The sequence below is a fragment of the Chiloscyllium punctatum genome, chromosome 24 (assembly GCF_047496795.1).
Source record: "Chiloscyllium punctatum isolate Juve2018m chromosome 24, sChiPun1.3, whole genome shotgun sequence".
NCBI classification, from domain to species: Eukaryota; Metazoa; Chordata; class Chondrichthyes; order Orectolobiformes; family Hemiscylliidae; genus Chiloscyllium; species Chiloscyllium punctatum.
Window position 1 is genome coordinate 50,480,315 of NC_092762.1, and position 19,200 is coordinate 50,499,514.

The following is a 19,200-nucleotide window of genomic DNA, read 5'->3' on the forward strand; positions in this document are numbered from 1 at the left end:
CAGTCCTCTGGGACCCCTCACATGTTCAAAGATGCTGCAAAGATATTTGTTAAGGCCTCAGCTATTTTCCCTCTCCGTTCCCTTGGTAATCTGGGGTCGATCTCGTCTGGCCCTAGAGACTTGTCTACCTTAATGCCTTTCAGAATACCTAATACCTCCTCCCTCCTTTATGCCGACTTGATCCAAACATCTATCCCTAACCTCAACTTCTGTCATGTCCCCCTCCTTGGTGAATACTGATGCAAAGTATCATGAAGAATCTCACCCATTTTCTCTGACTTCATGCTTGACTTTCCTTCTTTGCGCATGAGAGGGCCAAGCCTTTCTCTAGTTAACTTCTTGCTCCTTATGTACAAATAAAAGGCTTTGGGATTTTCCTGAACTTTGTTTGCTAAAGATATTTCATGACCCTTTTTAGCTCTCTTAATTCCTTGTTTCAGATTGGTCCTACTTTCCCAATATTTTTGCAAAGCTTAGTCTGTTTTCAGTTGCCTCGATCTTATATATGTTTCCTTTTTCCTCTTAGTCCCATATTTTCACCTGTCACCCTTGGTCCCCTCATCTTGTCATTTCTATCCCTCATTTTCATAGGGACATGAAAACTACACTCTAATCAACCTCTCTTTAAAAGCCTCCCACATATCAAGTGTGGACTTATCTTCAAGCAGCTGATCCCAATCCACATTCCACAGCTTGTGCCGAATTTTTCCTGTAGTTGGCCTTCCCCAATTTAGCACTCGTCCTTTGGGACGACTCTTGTCCTTGTCCTTAAGTATTTTAAAACTTATGGAATTGTGAACACTATTCCCAAAGTACTCCCCTACCGAAACTTCAACCACCTCACCGGGCCCATTACCCAACAGTAGGTCCAGTATGGCCCCTCCCCGAGTTGGGCTATTTACATACTGTTCAGTAAAGCACTCCTGGATGTTCCTTACAAATTCTTCTCCATCTAGACCTCTAACACTAAGTGAATCCCGGTCAATGTTGGAAAAATTAAAATCTCCTATCACCACCATGCTATTGCTCCTACATCTTTCCATGAACTGTTTACATATTTGTACCTCGATATCTCTCTCTCTGTTGGGAGGCCTGTAGTGCAGCCCCAACATTGTTACCGCACCTTTCCTATTTCTGAGTTGTGCACACTTTGCTTCACTGCTGAAGTCTTCCATAGTCCCCTTCACAGTTGTGATATCCTTTCTGACCAGTAATGTAACTCCTCCAGCCCTTTTACTTTCCTCTCTATCCTGTCTGAAGCATCTATATCCACTATGGGATAGTTAATTGCCAATCTTGCTCTTCTCTCAACCAAGTCTCAGTAAAGAAATAACTTTGTACTCTCAGGTACTAACCCAAGCCCTAATTTCATCTGCCTTACCTATTACACTTCTCTCATTAAACCAAATGCACCTCAGACCGTCTGTCCCTTTGCATTCATCATCTGCTCCCTGCCTACTCTTCACCTTAGTCACGCTGACTTCATTATCTAGTTCCTTACAGGCTTTAGTTGCTACCTCCTTAATGTCCACTAACCACCTCATTTGGTTCAATTCTCCTGCCACATGAGTTTAAACCCTCCCCAACAGTGTTAGGAAAAGCATTCCCGAGGATGTTGGTTCCAGTCTGGCCCAGGTGTAGACCATTCAATTTATAATAGTCCTGCCTCCCCAGAACCCGTCCCAATGTCCCAAAAATCTGAGTGCCTCCCTGCTGTACCATCTCTCAAACCACGCATTCATCCTGCGTATTCTTTTATTTCTACTCTGACTAGCACCTGGCAGTGGTAGCAATCCTGAGATTACTACCTCTGAGGTCCTAATTTTTAAACTTGGCTCCTGAGTCTCTAAATTCTGTTTTGTAGGATTTCATCCCATGTTTTTACCTATATCATTGGTGCCTGTATGTACCATGATATCTGGTTGTTCACCCTCTCGCTGCAGAATGTTCTGCAGCAGATCTGAGACATGCTTGACCTGTGCACTTGGGAGGCAATCGTTTGTTCTCTTTTCTTTTACTGAATCTGTGATGGTGATAGTCTGTGACATACTGCAACTGCTGATTTTCTCCACTCTGACTGACACTCTTGCTGATGCCGAATCCAAAACTTCCTTAGCGATCGGGTTTCCCCATAACTCCTGCCAAATCTGGATTTGATCACTGAGCTGTTGTTCCTCCTCCTCTGGGCTGAATGAGCCTCCTGATTATGAGATGAGGTGCAAAAGGTTCTTTGATTAAAGTAGATGGGTTTCCAATAGTTTTGAATGTCGTGTATTTCTTTTGGATGGATGTAGGTTAAACTTTTACTGCAAGGACTTCACATTCAAAAGCAAACACTTGCATGTTGTACAATGATGTGGAGTGTTCTGTATCTGAGCAAACTGATTACAAAAATACCAGAATGTCTGTTGTTTGCTCTGCAGGCTGGTGTTCATTGTCTTTAGCTGAGGTGTTTGTGGTGGGTCTTTCTTTAGCTAAACCCCTGTTCCAGATAGCTGCCTTTAGGCTTGCATATTGCTTACTGTCTCAGCCAGTGAGTTCAGTGAATCTTAGTTCAAATGTGAATTCCTCAACTTATGTCCCAGTTTCAGAGGGTTTTAGTCCAGGGTATCTGATAGGGTTTTTGATGGTCTAATGATGACCATGAATCCATTGTTGGGGGAAAAAAACCCATCCGGTTTGCTAATTTCTATTTCGGGAAGGAAACTGCCATCCTTACCCGGTCTGGTCTTTAAATGTAACTCCAGAGCCACAGCAGTGTGGTTGACTCCTAACTGCTCTCTGGGCAATTAGAAATATGCAATAAATACTGGTCTAGCCAGCAATTCCCTTGGCCGGAGAATGAATAATTAAATGTTACTTAAAGAATTTAAGATTTACTTTGCTTCATTGAAAGCATTGGTAATTTGGTTGCAGAACAAAAAGGGCAATTCTTTTCAGAAATTATTTTATGATTTGATTCTATTGTCAAAGTAACAAGACTGCCTATGCAATAGCTTTTATATCATAAATGTTTTCATGGTTTTTCTATGACAAGTATAGACATTGAACATAAACTTTGTGCAGTATAAGTAATAATATATGTAATGTATTTTTAAACATATCTAAGACATGATGGCTCTGATCTGAAAATGTGTTGCTGGAAAAGCGCAGCAGGTCAGGCAGCATCCAAGGAGCAGGAGAATCGACATTTCTGGCATGAGCCCTTCAGGAATGAGGAGGGTGTGCCAAGCAAGCTAAGATAAAAGGTAGGGAGGAGGGACTTGGGGGAGGGACATTGGAAATGCGATAGGTGGAAGGAGGTCACGGTGAGGGTGATAAGGTGAGGCTGATGGGCCAGAGTGGGGTTGGGGATGGAGAGGTCAGGAAGAAGATTGCAGATTAGGAAGGTGGTGCTGAGTTCGAGGGTTGGGACTGAGACAAGGTGGGCGAGGGGAAATGAGGAAACTGGAGAAGTCCGAGTTCATCCCTTGTCGTTGGAGGGTTCCAAGGCGGAAGATGAGGCGCTCTTCCTCCAGCCGTCTTGTTGCTATGGTCTGGCGATGGAGGAATCCAAGGACCTGCATGTCCTTGGTGGAATGGGAGGGGGAGTTGAAGGGTTGAACCACTGGGTGGTTGGGTTGGTTGGTCCGGGTGTCCCAGAGGTGTTCTCTGAAATGTTCCGCAAGTAGGTGGCCTGTCTCCCCAATACAGAGGAGGCCACATCGGGTGCAGCGGATGCAGTAAATGGTGTGTGTGGAGGTGCAGGTGAATTTGTGGTAGATATGGAAGGATCCCTTGGGGCCTTGGAGTGAAGTAAGGGGGGAGGTGTGGGCACAAGTTTTGCATTTCTTTGCACTTCATCCAAACCAAAGGAGTAGCCATGGGCACCCGCATGGGCCCCAGCTATGCCTGCCTCTTTGTAGGATATGTGGAACAGTCCATCTTCCACAGCTACACTGGCACCACACCCCACCTTTTCCTCCGCTACATCGATGACTGACAGTATTGGCACTGCCTCGTGCTCCCACGAGGAGGTTAAACAGTTCATCCACTTTACCAACACCTTCCACCCCGACCTCAAATTTACCTGGACCGTCTCAGACTCCTCCCTCCCCTTGCTGGACCTCTCCATTTCTGTCTCAGGCGACCGAATCAACACGGACATTTACTATAAACCGACCGACTCCCACAGCTACCTAGCCTACACCACCTCCCACCCTACTCCCTGTAAAAATACCATCCCATATTCCCAATTCCTTCGTCTCCGTCGCATCTGCTCCCAGGGGGACCAGTTCCAATACCGAACAACCCAGATGGCCTCCTTCAAAGACCGCAATTTCCCCCCAGACGTGATCGATGGTGCTCTCCACCGCATCTCCTCCACTTCCTGCTCCTCCGCCCTTGAGCCCCGCCCCTCCAATCTCCACCAGGACAGAATCCCACTGGTCCTCACCTACCACCCCACCAACCTCCATATACATAGAACATAGAAAAATACAGCGCAGTACAGGCCCTTTGGCCCTCGATGTTGCGCCGACCGAAGCCTACCTAACCTACACTAACCCACTATCCTCCATATGCTTGTCCAATGCCCGCTTTAATGACCATAAAGAGGGAGAGTCCACCACTGCTACTGGCAGGCATTCCATGAACTCACAACCCGCTGAGTAAAAAATCTGCCCCTAACATCTGTCCTATACCTACCACCCCTTAATTTAAAGCTGTGTCCCCTAGTAACAGCTGACTCCATACGCGGAAAAAGGTTCTCACTGTCAACCCTATCTAACCCCCTAATCATTTTGTACACCTCTATCAAATCTCCCCTAAACCTTCTTTTCTTCAATGAGAAAAGCCCCAACTGCCTCAGCCTTTCCTCATACGATCTTCCTACCATGCCAGGCAACATCCTGGTAAACCTCCTCTGCACTCGTTCCAATGCCTCCACATCCTTCCTATAGTATGGCGACCAAAACTGCACACAATACTCCAGATGAGGCCCACCAGAGTCTTATACAACTGCAACATGACCTCAGGACTCTGGAACTCAATTCCTCTACCAATAAAAACCAGTACGCCATATGCCTTCTTCACTGCACTATTTACCTGGGTGGCAACTTTCAAAGATCTGTATACATGGACACCAAGATCCCTCTGCTCATCCACACTACCAAGTAGTCTACCATTAGCCCAGTAATCCATCTTCTTGTTACTCCTACCAAAGTGAATGACTTCACACTTAGCTACATTGAATTCCATTTGCCACCTTACTGCCCAGCTCTGCAACTTATCTATATCCCGCTGTAACCTGCCACATCCTTCTTCGCTGTCCACAACTCCACCGACTTTCGTGTCATCCGCAAACTTGCTCACCCAGCCTTCAAGCCCCTCCTCCAGGTCATTTATAAAAATGACAACAGCAATGGTCCCAAAACAGATCCTTGTGGAACACCGCTAGTAACTGCGCTCCAAGATGAACCTATACCATCAACTACTACCCTCTGTCTCCTTCCAGCCAGCCAATTCCTAATCCAAACCTCTAATGCACCCTCAATGCCATATCTCTGTATTTTCTGCAGTAGCCTACCATGGGGTACCTTATCGAACGCCTTGCTAAAATCCATATACACCACATCTACTGCTTTACCCTCGTCCACTTCCTTGGTCACCTTCTCAAAGAATTCAATAAGGTTTGTGAGGCACGACCTGCCCTTCACAAAACCATGCTGACTATCCTTGATCACATTTATTCCTATCCAGATGTGCATAAGTCCTATCCCTTACAATTCTCTCGAAGACTTTGCCCACAACAGAAGTGAGACTCACTGGCCTATAGTTACTCGGGCTATCCCTGCTCCCCTTCTTGAACAAGGGGACCACATTCGCTATCCTCCAGTCTTCTAGCACTTTTCCCGTAGACAACGATGACATAAAAATCAAGGCCAATGGCTCCGCTATCTCCTCCCTAGCTTCCCAGAGGATCCTAGGATAAATACCATCAGGCCTTATCTATTTTCATCCTTTCCAGTATTCCCCAGGTCTCTTCCCTACGTACCTCAAGGCCATCCATTCTAATCACTTGTGACTCAATACTCACATCAGCAACAGTGTCCTGTTCCTGAGTGAATACTAACGAAAAGTATTGATTTAGTGTCTCACCAATCTCCTCCGCCTCCACACACAACTTCCCACTACTATCCTTGACTGGACCGATACCTACCCTAGTCATCCTTTTATTCCTGACATACCTATAGAAAGCCTTTGGGTTTTCCCTAATCCTACCAACTAAGGACTTTTCATGTCCCCTTCTCGCTGCTCTTAGCTCTCTCTTTAGATCCTTCCTGGCTCCCTTATAACTCTCAATCGCCCCAACTGAACCTTCACGCCTCATCTTTACATAGGCCGCCCTCTTCCCTTTCACAAGGGATTCCAATTCCTTATTAAACCACGGCTCCCTCACAAGACCCTTTACTCCCTGCCTGACTGGTACATACTTATCAAGGACACCCATTAGCTGTTCCTTGAACAATCTCCACATATCATTTGTGTTCTTCCCTTGAAGCCTATTTTTCCAATCCACGCATCCTAAGTCATGCCTCACCGCATCATAATTTCCCTGCCCCCAGCTATAACTGTTGCCCTGCAGTGCACACTTATCCCTCTCCATCACTAGAGTAAAAGTCACCGAGTTGTGGTCACTGCCCCCGAAGTGCTCCCCTACCTCCAAGTCTAACACCTGGCCTGGTTCATTACCTAGAACCAAATCCAGTATAGCCTCCCCTCTTGTTGGCCTGTCTATATATTGTGTCAGGAAACCCTCCTGCACACATTGGACAAACACCAACCCATCTAACGAACTCGAGCTATAGCTTTCCCAGTCAATATCTGGGAAGTTAAAGTCCCCCGTAACAACCACCCTGCTACTTTCACTCTTCTCCTGAATCATCCTCGCAATACTTTCCTCTACTTCTCTTGGACTATTAGGAGGCCTGTAGAAAACTCCTAACAGGGTGACCTCACCTTTCCTATTTCTAACCTCCGCTCACACTACCTCAGATGGCAAGTCTTCCTCCATCACCCTTTCTACTGCTGTAATACTATCCTTGACTTGGCAATGCCACACCTCCCCCTCTTTTACCCCCATCTCTGACCCTACTAAAACATTTAAACCCTGGAACCTGCAACAGCCATTCCTGTCCCTGTTCTACCCACGTCTCTGTCATGGCCACAACATCGAAGTCCCAGGTACCAACCCATGCTGCAAGCTCACCTACCTTATTTCTTATACTTCTGGCATTGAAGTATACACACTTCAAGCCACCTGCCTGTTTACAGGCACCCTCCTTCGAGATCGATGCCATGTTCCTAACCTCCCTACACTCAAGGTCCTGTACCCTAAAGCTACAGTCCAGGTTCCCATGCCCCTGCAGAGTTAGTTTAAACCCTCCCAAAGAGCACTAGCAAACATCCCCCCAAGGATACTGGTGCCCCTCAGGTTAGGATGTAGACCATCCTGTTTATAGAGGTCCCACCTTCCCCAGAAAGAACCCCAGTTGTCCAGAAACCGGAATCCCTCCTTCCTGCACCATCCTGTAGTCACGCATTTAACTCTTCTCTCTCCCTATTCCTCGACTCTCTATCACGTGGCACGGGTAACAAACCAGAGACAATGACTCTGTTCGTTCTAGCTCTGAGCTTCCAACCTAGCTCCCTGAAAGCCTGTCTAACATCCTCACACCTCTTCCTACCTATGTCGTTGGTGCCAACGTGGACCACGATCAGGGGCTGCTCCCCCTCCCCCTTGCGGACCCGGAAAACACTATCAGAGCATCACGTACCCTTGCAACTGGGAGGCTACATACCAATCGTCTCTGTCGCCCCCACAAAACTGCCTATCTGTGCCCCTCACTATTGAGTCCCCAATAACTATCGCTCTACCTTTCTCCACCCTTCCCTTCTGAGCAACGGGGACAGGCTCCGTGCCAGAGGCCTGAACCCCATTGCTTACCCCTGGTAAGTCGTCTCCCCCCCCCCCCCCCCCCCCCCCCCCCCCCCCACAAGTATCCAAAACGGTATACTTGTTCTTGAGGGGAATAACCGCAGGGGGTCCCTGCACTGGCTGCTTCCTCCCACTCCCCCTCACTGTCACCCATCTCTCTATAACTTTCGGAGTAACTACTTCCCTAAAGCTCTGATCTATGACCACCTCTGCCTCCCGAATGATCCGCAGTTCATCCAACTCCAGCTCCAGTTCCCTAACACGGTCTTGGAGGAGCTGGAGATGGGTGCACTTCTTGCAAGTGTAATCAGGAGGGACGCTAATGGCTTCCCTCACCTCATACTTGTTGCAAGAGGAACATTGCACTGCCTTCGCTGCCATCCCTCTAAAGAGAAACTTTTAAAAACTAGATCTAAAGAAACAAACAAGCAAAATGCAGCACTTACCTGCTTGTCACAATGGGTCTTATTATTAGGTTAGAGGAGGAGGGCGGGTGGGAGGCTCTACCCCTGTAGTGCCTTGGGTTCCTCGCCTGCGCGCTTTTATAAGAAAAAAACCTTCCCAGGTGAGCTAGCACGACACCAGCTTCCGGGTCCGCTAGGCGCTTAAAAAAAACTTTAAACTTTAGCCGTTAAATAAACAATAACTGGACTATACCATGACTTTTAAAAAAACACCATCATACAGCCGTTACCTGCTCCGCCGAGAGAGTGAGGCCGAAGGCTTGGAGCTGCGCGCTTTTATAAGAAAAAAAACCTTCCCAGGTAAGCTAGCGCGACACCAGCTTCTGGGTCTGCTTGGCGCTTTAAAAAAAACTTTAAATTTTAGCCGTTATAAAAAACAAAAACTGGACTATACCGTGACTTAAAAAAAACACCAGCAGACAGCCGTTACCTGCTCCGCCGAGAGAGTGAGCAAATCATATCATCCATCGTCATTTCTGCCACCTCCAAACGGACCCCACCACCAGGGATATATTTCCCTCCGCTCCCCTATCAGCGTTCCGAAAAGACCGCTCCCTCCGTGACTCCCTTGTCAGGTCCACACCCCCCCACCAACCCAACTTCCACTCCCGGCACCTTCCCCTGCAACCGCAAGAAATGCAAAACTTGCACCCACACCTCTTCCCCCTCCCCCCTACTTCCCTCCAAGGCCCCAAGGGATCCTTCCATATCCACTACAAATTCACCTGCACCTCCATACACACTATTTACTGCATCCGCTGCACCTATGTGGCCTCTTCTATATTGGGGAGACAGGCCGCCTACTTGCGGAACGTTTCAGAACACTTCTGGGACACCCGGACCAACCAACCCAACAACCCCTTGGCTCAACCCTTCAACTCCCCCTCCCACTCCACCAAGGACATGCAGGTCCTTGGACTCCTCCATAGCAACACGACGGTGGAGGAAGAGCGCCTCATCTTCTGCCTAGAAACCCTTCAACCACAAGGGATGAACTCAGATTTCTCCAATTTCCTCATTTCCCCTCCCCCCACCTTGTCTCAGTCCCAACCCTCGAACTCAGCACCTCCTTCCTAACCTGCAATCTTCTTCCTGACCTCTCTGCTCCCACCCCCACACTGGCCTATCAGCCTCACCTTAACCTCCTTCCACCTTTTATCTTAGCCTGCTCGGCACACTTTCCTTATTCCTGAAGAAGCGCTCAAGCCCGAAACGTCGATTCTCCTGCTCCTTGGATGCTGCCTGACCTGCTGCGCTTTTCTAGCAGCACATTTTCAGCTCTGATCTCCAGCATCTGCAGTCCTCACTTTCTCCTAAATGATGACTCTGCTGTTCATCCATAATTTTGAGCCTATGATGTTGATCTAATTCGCATAGAACTGTGGGAAGAGGGAATATATTCAAATTGATGTAGTTGAGGATCAAAACCTTGTCATTCACTCATGGTGGCATTCTGTTTTTGATGCAATGATTTCTTCAGAAAGATTGCTTTCTGTCATGTGTTAATTTAGAAATGGAATAGCTCAAGTGTCTTTGCTTGTTTTAAGTTGAATGCTTTTGTCAAGTAGTTTTACCATGCACTGACCTTTCAATGTTGAAGAGGATCTGAAAATTGTGAGAAAAAAAGTTAGTCGTGGGATGAGGTCGTGAGGATGTAATAGTGGCTCAGAGGTACTGAGATGTTAGAGAATTGAAAGTTAGAGCCCCAGGAACATGGGTGTCAAAGATGACTTGTGTGGGTCCCTGGCTTTTCACTTCCCAAAATGGGAAAGGCACCAAACACAGTGAGAGACTTGTCAAGAAAATGCTGAGGGAAGCTTAGATTGCACAAACTTCAAACCCGTCTGCAAGCAATTCACCAAGCAAAACTGTCCTATGTGGCAGATTCCTCCGATTGAAACATGCAAAGCACAGTCATTTTAGAATTCGTTGACTGGAATGGGAGAAAGTCATCCTTGATCCTGAGGAACTGCTCAAGAAAAAGAATCCAAACAAAGTTCTGTATACTTTTGTTTTGAGGAGCCAAGCCTAGTTTCACAAGTTGTCTCTGCTATCTGCTGTAGGTGATGGAAAATAGAATTAATGGAACAAATACTGGGAGCTTGGCAGTCTGACTTCTAGAATTCAAATAATATTTTACAAAGGGCAATAGTATACTTCAACACTACATCTCAGTGTTGTAGTGTAATCCATGCCCATCTTACAACTATGGTTGATGCAGTAGTGATGCCAATGCAGTAATCACTCCAGTCAAGCTTAGGTTTCTACAGTCACTGGATAGAAATAGACAAACAAATTTATTGATTGCATCTCTCAAAACACTCTTGTTACATTTAGATGCCATTGCAATTCAATAACTGAACTATTCATAATATTCTGCAAGATATTTGCTGAACTTACAGGCAATTATCTTTCTTTTTAGACAGCCTCTTTGTCTCATGAGACAATCTTGATCTCATTTTCATCCAGTACCATTATTCACACCCAGTCAACGTTTGAAAGTTCTTGCCTAATACTGCCAAAATTAGCCTTCCTCCCATTTAGATCTTCAACTTTAATATCTGGTCTATCCATTTTCATAAATATTTTAAACTTACTGGAATTTTGATCATTTGCCCCAAGGTTCTCCCTGACTGACACCTCAGTCACTTGCACAGCCTTATTTCCCAAGGCGTGGTCCTCCTCCTCCTAATAGGTGCATTCACTATTGAATAAGATGTTTGTTTTTTTTCAGAACGCTTAACAAATTCTTCTCTGTCCAAGCCCTTATCACTATGGTAGTCCCAGTCTTTGGAAAGTTCAAATCCCCCACCATTACTACCCTATTATTCTTGCAGATAACTGAGATCTCCTTGCAAATTTGCTTCTCAATTTCCTGCTGACCGTTGGGGTTCTATAATGCAATCCCAATAAGGTGATCATCCCTTTCGTATTTCTCAGTTCCACCCCAATAACTTCACTGTATGTACTCTCTGAAATACCCTACCCAGGTATAGCCGTAATATTAGCACCAACCACGCCACCCTCCCCCCCCCCCCCCGGCCCCCCAAGTCCTTCCTATAGCATCTATACCTTGGGGCATTAAGCTGTCAGTCCTGTCCATCCCTGAGCCATGTCTACATAATAACTATGATATCCCAGATTCCTGTTTCCAGCCAAGCCCAGAGTTCTTTTACCTAACCTGTCAGGCCTCTTACATTGAAATAAATATATTTCAATTAATTAATCCTACTTTGTTTTCTGCTTTGCTCCTGCTTGCCTTGACTGAGCTTGAAAATGACCTTTCCCTACTGCTTACTGTTAGTTAGCTAATGCGTGATCCATGCCAATAGATTATCCAATATCTCTGCAAATAAGGAAGCTACTTGCGCATGGCAAAAGCCTGTCTGTAGAGTCTTTTAATGGAGAAGGCTGTTGTGCTTCATCTGCTTATAATTCTGGCTGACCAGGAAGCTGTCCTGCTCTTACCATATGCCATGGTGCACTTGAGCTTTTAGTTTGTATGGTAATGTTTTGTGTGACACTTTGTTGAATATGTTTTGAAACTCCAAATTCCATATTAATTGAATCTCTTTGTACACTCACCCTGCTTATTGCAACCCTAAAGAAGTTTAATGGCGTCTTTTTCAGAAAATGGTGTTGACTTTGCTGGATTGTGTTGTGACTTTTAAAAAGTCCTGTCTGCTTTTGCCAAAATTGTATGGTATTTGTTTCTGTAAGGGCTGTTAATGCACTTTGCAAATCATAACATTTAAATACTGATGTGATAAAGTACTTGTATAAATTGAACCATTTCAGCATTATCTGTAAACAATGAAAACCAATATTTTTGGACTTCTGTATACTGTTTTGCAAAAGCTTGGCTGTTCTCCTTTTTTAAAAGACTTGTGTTTGTTCTTATTTTTACTGTTTACTAATGATTTTATCTTCCATGCATCTTGTATCTTCCCACAAATACTTTGCGGGGTGGTGGAGAAATGTTTCTGTTTCCCATCCTGTAGAAACTTGTTTTGAATTTGTTCCTTACCTACAGGGAGCCGCATCAGTGTCACAAGGGTCCCTATGGAGAATGTGGCAAGTCAGCTGTAGTAGCCAGTTGGGAATGTTTAACTGAGGCAGTCATTACCAGCTGAGTATACAGGGCAGGGGAATATTTTTGAATTTTAAAAAAAATGCTAAGATGGTGTGTGTGATTCATTTATTTGAAACTAACTTACCAGTCTGTCTAAAGAGTAGCCTTTCTATTAAGCTGATAAATATTTTTAACCTGATCCTAAATTTGAAGATATTGTGATTTTTATATTTCTTTAAAAATTGTAGTTCAGAAAGAAACATTTTATCATTCCTGTCTTCAGGAAGCTCACCTGTTACAGCTGCATGTTTTTGAATTATTGCTTTATTTCTATCTTTGTACAGTTGCACTTAGCACTTCTCCATCATGCATTATTGGCAATCCTTTGATCTGTTTCTGTCTCACCCAGAATACTAATAACGGTCACTAATTTTATATTACATGATCTTGATTTTCTGCTATTCTTCATTCTCCTAAACGTTTCAGTATCCTCCAGCATCATTTATTATTTCATTCTTCTCCACATCTTTCATCAATGTACCACCTGAGAGGCATTTCTATCCTAGTTCTGGTCATATCTACTGGAGTGTATGTACATGCTTTCTTCAGTAGCATATCTGCGAGATTTATCATTCAACTAAGTAAGGATGTAGCTTGGAACTTTATACGTTCAAACGTCAACTGCACACTGTGCTTTCGTCACACTTGTTCCATCATCAGGATCTCAAATTCTTCTCTCACAAACATGGTTCATCTTTGCCCACCACCATCTTCATATGAACCTCGCCCTTACTTTTATGCACCCTCTACTATCTTCACTTATCAGAAGTTGTAACCCCTGTTACCTTTGCTTTGACATTTGAGTTCTTCAATCCACATAAGAGACAACTTGGCGGCAAGGTGACGCAGTGGCTAGCAGTGCTGCCTCTCAGCACCAGGGACCCGGGTTCGATTCCAACCTCTCTGAACTGTCTGTGTCGAGTGTAATGGAAATTTAACATTTACTGTGAAATCTGGAATCCATTTACTGTGAAATTTGTAAAAAGAGAAATGCTTTCTTAATTTGATATTATGCTCAAGTTCACAGAGTGCTATTGCTGAGTTCTGCAGCTAAGGAGACAGTTTGTTTCTGTGGAATTTAGTAAACATTCAACCTAGCCTTGTGAGCAGTCAAAATTCAGGAAAGGCTACGGGATATGAAGGACAGTGTGTCCAAGTAACACAAGGAATGAAAATGGATAACAACTCAAATGTGCATAGACTTTGTCCTTGATAATGTGATAAGAAACACTATTAGTCAAGCATTTGAATTATGCTCCGGGCCTTTGCTAGCTGCATTTTGCCCCTCTGTAATAGAGGTTAGACTAATATAATAAAACTCTCTTTCTTCGCTCTTGCTAATAGTTGAGTTGAGTCCATTTAATTTCCACGACATGGAGTTTGCACATTCTCCCCGTGTCTGTGTGGGTTTCCTCTGGGTGCTCTGATTTCCTCCCACAATCCAAAGATGTGCAGGTTGGGTGAATTGGCCAAGCTAAATTGCCCACAGTGTTCAGGGATGTGTAGGTTAAGTGCATTAGTCTGGGGTAAATAGGGTAGCGGGATGAGTCTTGGTGGGTTACTGTTTGGAAGGTTGGTGTGGACTTGTTGGGCCGAAGGGCCTGTTTCCATACTGCATACTAAGTTCTATTTTAAAATGCAACAACATTTATTAGCTGCTGAATTCCTCTTATCTCAGAATTTGCACACTTTATACTTCCACGCTGTCCTTGGTCTTTGAGCCAATAGCATGAATGACATTGGATATTCAAGTTACTTTCAGTTTTTTTGCTTTACTGCCCATTAGCATTTTCCCCCTCAATCCAAGACCGTACACAGTTTTTGACCTAGTTTTTGAAAAGTATGATTATTAAGCCTTTTTTATGTAATTGACTGAATTTCTCTTCGACCCCTGCACTCAGCATAAAAGTCACTCCATTGTAATCTCTTACTTTCATAATGTTTTCTCATCATTAAGTCATTAACCAGAGCAAGTGATGTTTCACTCATTTCCTCTGGTAGAATCTCCTTTAGTATTTTTTTTGCTTGAGTAATTGCTGTTCTTTGCAGTACTTTTTAAACATTTTGACCAAATCAAATAACTTTTTAAAATAAAAACTGACTCTTTGCTGTTTACTGTATCTATGCCCCAAATGATTTTAAAAAGCTCTATCATCCCTCAACCTCCGATGGTCCAGTGGAAAAAGTCCCAGTTTCTCTAGCTTCTCATCATAAGTCAAACCGTCCAGTACAGGCAACATTCTTATAAATCTTTTCTATACCCTCTCCTATTTTGCAATTTCCTTCCTATAGCAGAGTGACGAGAATTGTATACAGTATTCCAGGTTTGGCCTCATTGACTTGTCGTGTACAACCTCAGCATGATGTCCCAACTCCTATACTCAAATGTCTGACCAATAAAGGCAAAACCCAATCAAGTTCATGAGACATGATTTCCCACGAATAAAGTCATGTTGACTATCGCTAATCAGTCCTTGCTTTTCCAAATACATGTAAATCCTGTCCCTCCGAATTCCCTCCAGCAACTTGCCCACTCCATCATCTGTGTCAGGCTCACCAGTCTATAGTTCCCTAGCTTTTCTTTACCACCTTAAATAGTGGCACCACGTTAGCCAACCTCCTGTCTTCTGGTATCTGGCCTGTTACTATCAATGGGGAGAAAGTGAGGACTGCAGATGCTGGAGATCAGAACTGAAAATGTGTTGCTGGAAAAGCGCAGCAGGTCAGGCAGCATCCAAGGAACAGGAGAAATCCACGTTTCGGGCATAAGCCCTTCTTCAGGAAACCCTTCCTGAAGAAGGGCTTATGCCTGGAACGTCGATTCTCCTGTTCCTTGGATGCTGCCTGACCTGCGCTTTTCCAGCAACACATTTTCAGCTCTGTTACCATCAATGGACCCAGCAATGAAGTCCAATAGCTTCCCACAGAATTCCAGGATACACCTGATCAGGTCCTGGGGATTTATCCACCTTTACGTGTTTTAAAAAAATCCAGCACCACCACCTCTGTAATATGGACATTTTTCAAGATGTCGCCATCTATTTCCATGCATTCCGCATCTTCCATCGCCGCCTACATGGTAAAGACTGATTGAAAACACTTATTTTGAATCTTCCCCATCTAATGAAGAGGATTGATCAGGGAAGAGCAGTTGACGTGATCTATATTGACTTCAGTAAAACATTCAACAAGGTTTGTCATGGTAGACTGGTTAGCAAAGTTAGAACACATTGGAATACAGGGAGAACTAGCCGATTGGATACAGAACTGATTCGAAGATAAAGGATGGTGGGAGAGGGTAGCTTTTCAGACTAGAGGCCTGTGACTAGTTGTGTGCCACAAGGATCAGTGCTGGGTTCACTGCTTTTTGTCATTTATGTAAATGTTTTGGATGTGAACATAGGAGGTATGGATAGAAAGTTTGCTGATAACACCAAATTTGGAGGTGTGGTAGACAATGAAGCACACTTCAGTGCAGCGGGATCTTGATCAGATGAACCAATGGGCTGAGGAGTGGCAGATGGAGTTTAATTTAGATAAATTTGAGGTACTGCATTTTGGAAAGGCAAATGAGGGCAGGACTTAGACTTAATGGTATGTTCCTAGGGAGTGTTGATGAACAAAGAAACCTTGGAATGCAGGTTCATTGTTCTTTTGAAAATGGAGTCACAGGTAGAAAGGGTAGTTAAGGTGGTGTTTGGTATGTTTCCTTTATTGGTCAGAGCATTGAGTATAGGAGTTGGGAGGTCATGTTGCGGTTGAACAGGACATTAGTTCGGCCACTTTTGGAATATTGTGTGCAATTCTGGTTTCCCTTCTATAGGAAGGATGTTGTGATACTTGAAAGGATTCAGAAAAGATTTGCAAGGATATTACCAGCGTTTGGAGGGATTGAGATTTAGGGAGAGGCTGAATAGGTTGGGGTTGTTTTCCCTGGAGCACCGAAGGCTGGCAGATAACCTTGTAGAGGTTTGTAAAATCATGAGGGACATGGATAGGGGAAATAGACAAGGTCTTTTCCCTGGGGTGGGAGAGTCCAGAACTGGAGGGCATAGGTTTAAGGTGAGAGGAATGATTTTTTTTCACGCAGAGGGTGGTATGCATATGGAATGAATTGCCAAAGGAAGTGGTGGAGGCTGGTACAATTACAGCACTTAAAAGGCATCTGGATGGGTACATGAGTAGGAAGGGTTGAGAGGGATATGTGCCAAGTGTTGGCAAGTGGGACTATATTAATTCAGGATATCTGGTTGGCATGGGCAAGAGATTGGAAGGTCTATTTCCCTGCTGTACATCTCTATGTCTCTTAAGTGTGCGAAATGCCGCATTAACAATTCTGTCTCCCTGTAATGCAACTATGTACCTGAACCAGTAGGTCTGTTAGTTCGACTACACTCCCTAGGGCCCTACTATTAACTGTGCAAGTCCTGCCTTTTTGTTTTGTCTTACTAAAATGTAACACCTCTTATTTATCTAAATTAAATTCACCTGCCACTCCTTGGCGTATTGGCCCATCTGATCAAGGTCCAGTTGTACTCCTGAGATAACCTTCACTGTCCAGTGCATCATCACCTATGTCTGTTATTCTAAAAACTTACTAACCATGTTTACTGTATTTTCATCCAAATCATTTATATAAATGTCAGACAACAGTGAGCCCAGCACCAATCCCTGCAGAATACTGTTGGTCACGGACCTCCAGTCTGAAAAAATATCTATTAACTGTTAAAGTACCCCTAACCAAATAAACATTTGTACTGGTTCTGTTACTTCTTTTGGGCATTTCCCCATTCAATTCTCATTTAAACATCAAGTATGCTTTTTTAAACTAAAATAACACATTTAAGTCAGATCTTTTACTTGCCCTTTTCCCTGGCATTTTGTTTCTGTTGTCTGTACGGTTTGGCTGTAAATTACACCCAAATACTGTGTTCTTACAATTGAATCTATATTGATGCACTGAGCTAAAGGTTAGATGTCGAATAATGTGACCTTTTTTAAAAGTGGTTCAATTTGATAACTTTTTTAAACCATTTGACAATAAAACATAAATGTTGTTTAAAATATTCTTATTATGTATCTTATTTCTTCAAAGTTTATTAAATTCTACACCATATGGATCAATTAATCATGGGATCGATTCCAGGCTTCATTTGGTTTTTGTTTTGGAAGCTTGATTCTATCGGGCCAGAATGTACAAATTGAATGAAAATGGCACCTCACTGCCTGGCTCCTCATTCAAATAGTATATGTTGGAGAGCATGACTTTTGTGTGATTTGCATACTCATTACAGATTTGGTTATACCACGGCAAATTATTGTTTCTGCAATTTAGTGCAAAAACCTTTTTAAACAGCTTGATAAATTTGATTTGCTGTTCTCACAGGTTCCATATGTTCAGTAGCAGTCAGTGCACGGTTTTGTATCTCAAGTTACAGCAAGTCCCCGTAACCAAAATGGGCGATGTTAAGTCTAATGAGTTGCAGTTCCTGTTTATTCACTAGATTATGACAGATTTATTTTTCCTAATATTATTTTAAATCTCGATCAATTTCTTATCATGAAATAGACAAACTACATTCTAGATTTTGAAAGTTAAGATTTCTAAGCCAAATAGGTTATTCACCATGTAAAACCGAGCATCGTGTTAAAAATTCCGAGAGCCCAAAGTTTAATGGTTTTTAACAATGTGAATGGGATGTTTAAATGATCAATTTTATGTCAAATGTTTATTGTACCATGTAAGTTGTATCTGCAAAGACTGTACACTCTGGATGCATAAGCTATCAGTGGCAGTAACTTCTTGATTTCTGCTTTTAGCTGCGGGTGAATGCCCAAAGTTGCTGTCAGCTTTGCACAGCCATGCTGATCAATGCTAAACTTTGCTGTCAGTGGAACCACAAATTCCTTTTCATAGTGTTGATGCGATAAGTTGAAAATTTTTCTTAGTTGACAATTTTGCGCAATCTCTATTTGTGATTTAAAATAAAAACATTCTTTCTGGGGCTTAATAAATTAACTCCAGATATGTGGTACTGAGGCTTTGAATTCCGGCTCCATTCTGACTGATGCAGTAGAAAACACGATTCAAATAAAAAATTTAGTTAAGGTCAGCAGTGGTGCATTTTTCTGTCAGCTGTAATATCCGCCACCATCTCGCGTTCCTTTCCAGTAATGGAATCGATCGGGATTTTAAATGTGATTGAATGTTACGATTATGTGGCATTAAGTTGAAAGCCAACATTTTCTGTTGTTACTATGAGGGACATTGATGAACCAGATGTGAATGTTATTGTACAAAAACCGAAAGAACTGATGCTGTAAATCGAAACAAAAATTGCTGGAAAAGATCTGCATCTGTGGAGAGAAATCAGAGTTAACATTTCGGGTCGAGTGATCCTTCCTCAGAATTCCCCCATCCTGAGTTCTGAGGAAGGGTCTCGCGCCACAAAACACTAACTCTGAGCTTTGCTAGCAAATTCTGTCTGTCTGTGAATATTATTGTGTTTTGATAATCTAGCATTTTAACTGAACAGATAACTGTTATAAAACATGAGACAGGAGCAGGAATACCAAGTGTAGCCTGACAAGTCTTTTTCCTCTTGTGAATGAGTGAGTACACATTG

General features: G+C 43.5%; 1 protein-coding gene across 2 annotated transcripts in view; it reads left to right on the forward strand.

The window, feature by feature from the left end:
* kdm4b (lysine (K)-specific demethylase 4B) overlaps positions 1-19,200 on the forward strand; it is a 499,010-nt gene that overhangs the window by 187,369 nt on the left and 292,441 nt on the right. The window lies entirely within an intron of this gene.